Genomic DNA, 10407 nt, shown 5'->3' with positions numbered 1-10407 from the left:
TTGCATGTGCAAACTTTGTGTCCTCTGCCAAACAGTTCTTCCCAATCTCTCACTCTGCAATGCCAACCATCCTGGCCTCTCGCTTCCTAAAACGCTCCTTTCTCCCACAAAGGCCCTGAAAACTACCCAAGTGATTGTTCTGCTTGCAACATTCCTTCCCCACACTCCCCCCCCTCCCCCATGTCCCTTTAGGATCTTTCTGGGGTTAACTGGAGCCCGGGTCCTGGTGTGTGCTCCCTCAGTAACAGAGAGGAGTGCTTTGTAGCTCATTGTTCAAGGCACTCTGAGGTCAGAGACGGTGTTTGCCCATGTGCACCCTCATTTGTAATATGGGGTAAAACAAGAACTTAGGTAAGGGTTAAGCAAGTTAATTCAGGTAGAGAACTTTGAATAGCCCCTGATACATACAAGGGCTATGTATGCTTTAGTTATAATAATAATAATTATCACAGTACCTAGAACAAAGTGTGTACTCAATAAATAGGTGTTGAAGGAATAAAGGAATAAACAAATCCTATATAACAAAAGGGTGATATGCAAATTGAACGAAAATCAGAACAACCGGAATGCCCAGGGCCCCTCACCCTGGCTGGCCCCACCCCGAGCGGGCACCCTGACCCCAATCAGGGGTGGGGCCAGCTGGCCAACCGCCCATGGCCCCTTGCTCAGCCGGCCTGCCCCCAATGGCCCCTATTGTGTATTGGGCCTCTAGGAGATGAATGAATGGATAAATTCACCCACCCAGAGGGCTGCTTACTTTTCCAGCCCACTGTTACCCATCATAGAGTACAGGTGTGCCAGCTGGAGCAGTCACAGGAGTAACGCCCCTCCCTCTCCACAGCCACTACAATAAATGCTAAAACAGCATTTTTGGTGTTCTATGACTTTGAATTTATCCTACCTACACTTTTACTAAAAAAAATATTCAAAGCAAGAAGATTTGGAATTAAAAGGTAAAAGGGTTCAAATATATGGTAACGGCCGGAACCTAGACTTCAGGTGGGAGCACATGGTAGAGTACACAGATGTCAAATTATAACCTTGCATCCCTGAAAACTATGTATGTTATGAACCAATGATACTCCAATAAATTTAATTCAAAAGGCGACAAAGGGATATAATGTCACAATCTATATACCCAGGCTTCTCAATTTTGTCTTTATAAACGAAGCAATCTCTTTCTGGGTGAGACCAGGCTCGAATTATTCCTAAGCCAAATCCTTTAGGAAACCTTGCATGTCAGGGCACCATCCCAACAAACATTTACACAGAAAATGTTTACACAGAAAATGTCAACTGATGTTGTCGAAAGGGAAGCGTTTAAACCTTTGTTCTAGTACATTCCATACTTCAGATTCTTCCAAGTGTTCAAGAGAAAGGTTATCAGCCACAACAAATATTAGTAATAATAAAAGTAAGAATTACAATGATGAGGGTAATGATAAAGTGATAATTGCTTACACTATTTCTACTTGTTATATTGATGTGCAATTTATGATATTCTATATCAGGTTCTATAATCTATATTTATAAATAAACATCACCGACCTGTTTTTCTCTGGAGCAAACTGGATCTGAGCCCAAAAGTGGTGGCATCTTGGGCCTGTGTGGGAGCTGAGGGCAGTAATGTCCTTGGGCCTTCCGGGTTCCCTGCGGGGAGGGGCGAGTTCTGTGCGCGTCTAGATTCATTTCTATCCGCACCAGATGCGTGGAGGGCATCTTGAGCTTTCTTCTTTTCCTTCTTTAACATGTTGACCAGAATATCTGAGGCGTGACTTAAGGATTTCACAGCTCATGCTAGATTACAATGATCGGAACGTGAATGTTTCCAATGAGATTAATATTCCCAATAATATTCACTATTTCCCACTCGGTGAAGACTGACTAGAGGAAGGCTTCAATCTCCTGGAGTCACGGGTGGCGCCATGGGCGCTGGGAGGGCACTGGTCTTCCACTGTGGTGCCATCGTAGGCAGATAGCCAGCCCAGAGCTCAGGAGCACGCTCTGCATGTGAACCGGTGCAGCCTTACCATTGTTATGAAAGGTTTATAAAGATAAAGTGAACACTGACAGGCAGTAGGCCATGGCTCTATGAACATGTCAGTGAGCAAATTAGAGTTAACCCAGGAGGCTGCTCAGCAGCGCCGAGAGAGAAAACCCAGAGCCCGCCCCGCTGGGGAGCAGCCAGATCAATCCTGGTGCCCAGAGCACCTCCAGGCTTCGTTAAAATACCTTACGTGGGCTTTAAAGTCACTTTGTTTAAAATACATAATTTTGGGTCTGAAATTGAACTAGAAAGAGGTAACTTATTAGTATAAATAGTCATTTTTAAGGGTATTGATATTTACATATATTATGGGAAATGATGGTAAGAGAGAAAATCATTGCATTCTACCCCACCTCACTGTTCCATTGTGCTCAGCACGCCCAGAACCCTAGGGGGTTCTTGCCATCATTCTAAGGAGAAGCGATAGTCCCTCTTGAGAATGGCAGAGCCCTGACTGCACGTGCAGGAAGACCAATTCAAGACCTTCGCCGGCCCTGGAGGCGGCTTCATTCATGCAAGAGTTTGAGAGAACGCGAGGACAGTGCAGGAGAGAAGACTGACTCTCAGAAAGGAGAGGAAGCGTCCGGTTACACTTCCTCTTGGGCAAGTAACATGGACATCATTTGCCCTCCATCTTCTCTGCTTTGACTCCAACTTTCCCATTTCTGGAAGGATAATCAGTTTTTCTCTTACAATCCCAATGCGGCTCCTATTCTTTGCCTTAAAAAAACTTGCACCAGGCAAAGGTGCTCACACCTCTGTGAGTCTGACATTGGCCTGACAGAGAGGAACAGGGCTCCGCCCGGGTCTTCCACTCCTCGGTGTGTTATCAACAGCAGCAGACACCCGCCGGCTTCACGCACTGCAGTGCCAACCTGCTTTCTTTTCCCCGCCCAGCGATGCTCACGGGAGCTTGTGCTGTGTGTCAGGCTGTGTTCCAGGGACGGGAATATATGATACCACGGCAGACGTGGTAGTGGGGAAGGCGGGTCACACACACGCATGCATGCATAGACACACACATGTATAGACACACACGCTCACACATGTGAGAGAGTAAAAGTGCTTATTTAAAAAGGCCAAGATCAACTGAGTGGCTGCTCTGCACTGGGCGCTACCCTTTCTGAGAGTGACGTTTTTATGCTGAGATCTGAATGGCAAACAGAATCAGGCACAGGAGGGGGACCTCCGCAGAGGGAATGGCCGGGGCGAAAACCATGAGGAGAAATGGCTTGGCAGAGGTTCCCCAGCAGGGGCCACTTCGCCCCCAGGGGCCATTTTTGGTGTCACACTGGAGTGGGGGTAGGTGTTGGTGCTGAACTCCAGGGAGGAGGGGCCAGCGGTGCTGTGAACCCTCCCGAGAAGCATAGGAGAGGCCCCGGGCACAGCACTGCGCAGCTCAGACGGCAGCGGTGCGAAGCTGCAACACCCTGTGTTAGAACAGCAACAAGGTCACTGTGGCTGCGGCCTGACCCAGGGGGCAGGGGTACGAGAAGTGAAGTCAGGGGGTGGGGGGACACGATCACGCAAGGCCTCATGGCCTGGAGAACGCAGTCTGAGCAGAATTCCGAGTTTGATGGGAGGCCCTGGAAGACTGCGACCACGTGTTTTGGTTCCTACTTGATAAAGCTCACAACACAAAGCTACCTACCGTCTTCTCATCTTTCCTGTCGTCTTCCCCTTCCCGCTCTGTTTAACGTGGGCCTTCCTTCATGCCCAGCGCTGTGCAGGGACCAGGGGACCCCCCCCCGTTATGTTTTCTGAAGGGGCGTTAGAAGGGGTGTTCAAACTGAACACGACACGAGAATGACATCATTTTCACTCTCTTTCCAAGACAAACATTCAACGCCGTCCACTCGTTTTGGTCGCATTGCTGTCTCTTGTTGACCTCGAGTGTTAGCACTTTTCCCTGTTAAGTCATGTCTCTCTTATTCCTGTCACAGTCTTGGCCCTCTTGGTTCTACAGGAAAATATATGAAAATATCCCCCAACCCAACTGTGAGAAACGATGAGGTCTCAGGAGGCTTTCCCGGCGAGGGCCCTTGCTAAGTGTCGACGCTGTGAGGTGTGGATCTACCCGCTCTTGCCCTTCTTCTGAGCTCCCCGCTGTCTGAGACACGTGTCCGTCTGTCCCACTGCCCAGCGCCCTGCCACGCCCAGGGAGCCTCTCAAGGCTCTGCTCTGCACGTGGGCTGGCAGGCAGGCCGCTCCTCCCGGAACGGAGTGGAGCCAGTGCCTGGAGAGCTAGGAGTGAGTCCGGGTGCGAGCTTTAAGCTCAGTGTTCCCATCCCCAGGCCTCTTACCCAGCATCATTTTGAATAAGTCTCAGAGGGAGGGGACCCTGCTCACGTGACTGGCAGTCAGGAAGGAGTCTATGTGGCCCCATGGACCGCAGTGGAGAAGGGAGATGCCGTGTGGCTCTCTCTCACTCTCTTCTTAAAATAAACGGATATACTCCGGCCTGGACTGCTCCCTCCCTGTCACACCTTGTTTCATCTCGCCTGGATGCACAGACAGTCAGCAGCCCAGAAGGGGATTAGGAAGCTGGCAGGAGTAGTTAGGGGAGAAGATCCTCAATCAGGACCAAGGCCAGGAAAAGCAGCGGAGCTCAGCTGGGGCTGGGCCAGCGCCGAGGTCCAGGCTGGGACGTCTGGGGGAGAGGGAGGGAGGGGAAAGGAATGCAGGGTGACACGGCCTGTGGCCCACAGGGCCTGTGTGGGGGTGTCCCTCACAGGGAGCCTCGCTGCTGGCTGGCCATGAAGCAGCTAGCGCTCACTGGAGTCAGACATACAGGGTCTGCTAATTCTCAACCAAAACGAGAGGCTGAAGCTAATCAGGCAGCCTGCCTCCCTCCTATTGGTGGCGCATGTGCTTTCTTTCCTTTTACCTCTTTGTGACTGGACTCCCTTCATGTGTAGGTTATTTTTATGCATTTTGCACGATAGCTGAAGCTAAAATGCCTTTTAGTAATTTTTCAAACATGAACCAAAATACTTATTCATAAAGAACTGACCAAAATAATGTCTTGTGTATGTTTAAAGTCTGAAAATGTAACAAAAATGTCAAATCTTTCATGAGAGGCTTGAAAGATAAAATAGAAAACAATACTGAGGACATGGGGAGACCTGAGGTCTCCCTCCAACAACAGGGGCTATTGCAGTAACCACCTCGCTGTCCCCCGAGGCCACTCCCAGCATCCACCACGGTCAGCACCCTAAACACACCGCCTCCCGGGGCCCGGGGAGTCCTGTCTTGAACACTCACAGACACTCGCTTCCAAATTTGGGAACATCTGTATGTGGAACACAAAGCAGTAGATCTGGCATTTAAATGAAAAGTTACATTTAAATCAATCTCTGCTCTTCATAAGCTAAATTCCATTTGTCATGTTTCAGCCATCATTTCAGTTTCACCCACACACAAGCCACAAATTCTGGGCCATGGTGAGGCTGTGGTCAGCCCGGTGTCCGGTCAGCTAGCTAAAGATAACCAGTTAGCTTACTGGCTCAGGACTGAAGCAGGAAGGGCACTGCAGAGCAGTCAAAAATATTTTTAAATTTTAATGTGAAAAGACTATGTACAAAAACCCACACATTTCAATAAACTGAAATTTTTAGTCTCTCTTTCTCTCTCTCTCTCTCTCTATATATATATGTATATATTTATATTTATATAACCGAAACATTATAGTAACTATTACATCTGGCTAAAAACAAAGTAAAGATTTTTCAGTTGTTGCTCTATTTTGTTTGCTGAAGGGCTGGGGTGGCTCAGTGGTTGAGCATCAACCTATGAACCAGAAGATCAAGGCTCAATTCTCAATTCTCGATCAGGGCACAGGCCCGGGTGCGGGGGGGTGGGGGTGGGGGGGGGCATGAAGGAGGCAGCCTGTCTCTCTCTCCCTCTTCCTTCTTCTCTGAAATCAATAAAAAAATGTATATATATTTTTAAAAAGACATCTTAGAGAGATTAAAAATGGCAGCAGAGTAAGTGGATGCTGCATGGACATGCTCCCAGGAACAAACTGGTATTACAATTAAAATACAGAAAAACATCCTGAATAATCAACAGAAAACTCGGCAGGAGGGAACTCTGATGTCTGAGGACCAAAAGTGGAGACGGCATAGAGACTGGTAGGAGGGGCAGAAGCGCGAAAGGGCTGTCCTTGTGCCCACAGACCACAACTGAAGTCCTGGAGAGAGAGCTGAGCTGTGGTGGGGGGGAGGGGTGCTACTGAGAAAGCTGGGATCTAATCCTGAAGCTGGGCTCCCCAGCAGAGAGCACAAAACTGAAAAGGGTACCCACATAACATCTAGCTGTGAAAAGCAGCAGGCTGCTGTCTGCCAGGGTGAGATGGCTGGAAATTCAGGCACCCTCTTAGAGGGCCAATGCACTGAATTGCCTGTGGAGCCACACACCTTGTGCTCTGGCAGAGGGAGGGTGAAGTGGACTGGAGCTGTGAGAGCAGAAGCCAGGACTGGGGACTCAGGGGATAGAGCTCAGAAGGCAGACACCCCACGTTTCCTGGGCTGAGCCATTCCCTCACGCAGACATTTGCCTTGCCTGGGGGAAGACAGTTGACACACCCTATTGGAAAACACCTTGCCCTGAGGCCACTTAAGAAACTAAAAATAACCATTAGCCTCCAGGCAGAAGCAATTGCCTCACCCTGTTGAAAAAACTCTAGCCACACCTGAGGATGGGGGGAGGGGCAATTCAAGTCAAAATCCTACTAGTCTATAGGCAGAGGTGATCTCTGGAGGCTTTGAGTCTATGCCTGATCCAATCAGTCAGAAATAGCCTTTAACACTGTCCTGCACTATAGATTGAGAGGTGGAGAGGATTTACCTAATACACAGTCACAAACCCAGAAAGACAACCAAAATGAGGAGACAAAGAAATAACCCCCAAATGAAAGAACTAGAGAATTCTCTAGAAGAAGAGATAAATGAAGCAGAGATAAGAAATTTATCTGAATCAGAGTTCAGAATAATGATGGTAAAAATGCTCAACAGCATGAAAAAAGATATAGGAACTATGAAAAAAGAACAGTCTGAGATAAAGAATGAATAATACAAATAAAGAACACATTGGAAGGAATACACAGCAGATTAGGGGAAGCTGAGAATCAAATCAGTGAATTAGAAGACAGAGTTGAAAATGTCACTCAATCAGAGAACCAAAAAGAAAAAAACAATTAAAAAAGACATCTTACTTCAAAACGGAAAACAGTAACATGTATTGGAAGCAGGTGGGTGGGGCACCAGGTGCTGTGTCCAGGGGAAGTCTGTGCCCCTCTCCCTGCTCAGGCCCATAGTGGGAGCGTTTCTTACCACTTCAGAAAGGATACTGATTTCATTATCTCTCTGCTGTAGAATATCTCGTAGTTTTTTATATTCCTCCTCTTTCAGTGGCTCCTGACAGTCCTGGTCTTTGATTTCAGAGGACATTGTGCTTGTTCCATCACCCTTCTTGTCCATCAGTAGTTTCTGGAAGATGAGGTAAGAGCTAGTGTCCATATCTCTATTCCAAGTGTGTTTCTTTGAGATGCCACTTTTCCTAATGACTTACACATACCAGCGTGCACATCCCTTCCTGCCTCCTGTCTGTGCCATGCAGTTGCCTTTGCTTGCCGTGTCTTCCCTCTCTCCATCCTGCCTCCTCTTTCCCCTCTGCTATCTGACCTCTTCTTCCCTAAGCTGGGAAATTCCTGCTCCAACATGATCTCCTCTTGAACTTCCTTCCCTTTCTCCATAACCCCAAACCACTTTTCAAAATGACACTTTCCATGTACTGCGATTATTCCTTACATATCTGTCTTCTCCATGACTTACTTTTCTTGCCTTTTCTATGCTTCACAACAGACTTACAACAAAGATGTGTCATTTCACAAAGTATGTCAAATTATAAGTCAGGTGGAAGTAAAGGGTAATGGTACTCCCTTGTACCATCATCAGAGGTAAACCTAAGGCAGAGAAAAACTGAGGATTTATATGGATAAATCCAAACTGCTGGAAAACATTAAAGGTACAGTTCTCTAGATATCGCTTGAAAATAAATGGTTTTTGAACATGGAACTATTCTGTGTAGAAGGTAGAGATTCCTGGCAAAAGAATTAGAAGTCTATGCTTATTCACTAGCAAGTAAGAGACAAGCTCTGCAGGAATTCAATGACAACCACAGCCTTGGTTTGAAGGTCATTCCATCTGGCTGTGTGGATGGGTCCCGACCTTTTCAGAGCTGGTTAGTAGGAAAGCTGCATTGTAGTTTGAACATAGCAGATGAAGGCGTCTACCAGGGGAAAGGCTTAACCCTACCTTTAAATGACGAAAACAGTGATGAATTTTACGCATGTCGGCGCCAACCTCTAGTCTACTCTCTGGATCCTGGTCTTCCAAAAAGGATGCTATTTGTTTTTCCAACCTGAAAATACATAATATATGAGAAGCAACTGTGAGCTAGAAACTTTAGAAATTCTAATAGCATTACTTTCTTGGTTAACATTGGAAGCACAGGATACTGTCCCTAGTTCTTGATGAAAATATAGTTATCTGAATGCTGTGACTAAATATTAAGGGTAAAGAAAGAAATCAACCAAGTGAAATCTGAAACGATGCGATTATTTGCAATTATTCTCCAATGAATTTTCATATGCAGCCTTCAATATAAGAATCATTGATTTCTACAAAACATGCACTCCAGCCAAGCTGAATTTCCATGCCCCTGTGCCTACCTGCAACATTGCAGGAGAAAGTAATGAAAACGTTTATTAGTTTCATTAAAAATTCATGCTACTCAGCAATGACCTCAAAGATGCTGCAAAATCCTTCTCATCATTCCTGGCTGACTTATAGTCTTCACGGTGGCGATGCCAAATCTCCCCACGGCTCCCAGCCCTGCTGCTACCCTTTGGCTCTCTGTCAGTGATATAGCTTCTCTCTAGACCGAGAAAGCCAAAGCTGTTACAAGTGGACGCTTTGGGTTCCTTTCCCTTCATCTCAGTGTCTCTGCCTCTCCACTCAGGGCCTCTTCCTTTGTTACATATTTAGGATGATATCCCTCCTTCTCATGATCAATTTCTCCCTTTGGGTTCTCTCCAGGCCTCTACCAGCTTTACCTGATTAGTCTCCTCTCCACACTGACTCTCTCCTCTTTGCTTAAATGATTTTCCTGTGTGTGTTTTTTTTTATTCTAAAACAAAACACAATGGGAAACAAAACACCTCCCTTTGGAGGGACCACCCAACCACGCTACTCAGGCGTCCTGCTTTAGTTTAGCTGTACGTGTGCTCACTACGGCCCACATTACATCCTGGAGTCTGTCCCACCTTCGCTCCCCCATTAGTTTATAAGCATCTTGAGGCAACTATTGGCTCTTATTCACTCTGTGTCTCCTCTCCCCTACCCTGTATGTAGACCAGTGCACACATTAGGTTCTCAATACAAATATGTTAATTAGTCAATGGATTCATTTCCCTGGAAATTATTCCCTCTCAGTCGAGATGGGACTCTTTATAAGGAAAGTGTAAGGATGACAATCAGTATCTAAGATGCTAAGTATCATAATGGGGCAGCAGCATATCTTTCCCACATTATGATGAAAATATTTGCATACATTCAGCATTTTTCTAAAAAAGTATATTTTTATTGATTTCAGAGAGGAAGAGAGAGGGAGAGAAAGATAGAAACATCTGTGATGAGAGAGAATCATTGATCGGCTGCCTCCTGCACACTCCACACCGAGGATCGAGCCAGCAACCCAAGCATGTGCCCTGACAGGGAATTGAACCATGACCTCCTGGTTCATAGGTGGATGCTCAACCACTGAACCACACCTGCCGGGCCGTTCAGCATTTTTTTAAACTGCATACATCTCTCTTCCACTGTTGCTATCAGCCCGCTCACACAGATGTAAGGATTTCCATCACACGGTAGCTTTGGATTTCACTTCCATCTCTTCCTATAATCTGTGACATGCAATAGCCAATGTTTACAAGTGAGAGGCAGTTTCTATTGCTTTTGTAAGGAGACTTTTCGGTGCTTGCCACGTGTGTTCTTTGCCGATTGACAGCATGTTCCTTTGTAGAGCTTCAAAGCGCCAGACACACAGAGATTCGTTTCTGTTACAGATATTTTTATATGTTTTTATGCAAAGTCTTATAAAATACATGTTTATGAAAAAACCCAAACAATACAGATGTGAATAAATTAAAAAGTGAACATTCCTCTCTTCCCCCCCCCACCCCCCACTCCTGTCTTCTTTATTCACTCTCGATACCTTGAGGAATCCACTGTTAACAGCTGAAATATGTTCTTCTAGCTCTCAATAAAGCTGATTTCTATATCCATATGTATGTATAT

The 10407-nt window shown here is 46.3% G+C and overlaps 1 long non-coding RNA gene across 1 annotated transcript; it reads right to left on the bottom strand.

Annotated features, from left to right (window-relative positions):
- Nucleotides 1-1569: 1569 nt before the first annotated feature.
- LOC118660322 lies at nucleotides 1570-8462 on the bottom strand. The gene is made up of 3 exons (XR_004968870.1): nucleotides 8365-8462; nucleotides 7398-7536; nucleotides 1570-1764 (listed from the first exon to the last, which is right to left on the bottom strand). It is a non-coding gene; the product is annotated as an uncharacterized LOC118660322 (long non-coding RNA).
- Between the last annotated feature and the right edge of the window lie 1945 nt (nucleotides 8463-10407).

Source organism: Myotis myotis, unplaced genomic scaffold, assembly GCF_014108235.1.
Source record: "Myotis myotis isolate mMyoMyo1 unplaced genomic scaffold, mMyoMyo1.p scaffold_m19_p_7, whole genome shotgun sequence".
NCBI classification, from domain to species: Eukaryota; Metazoa; Chordata; class Mammalia; order Chiroptera; family Vespertilionidae; genus Myotis; species Myotis myotis.
This window is presented reverse-complemented; position numbering and strand designations above follow the sequence as displayed.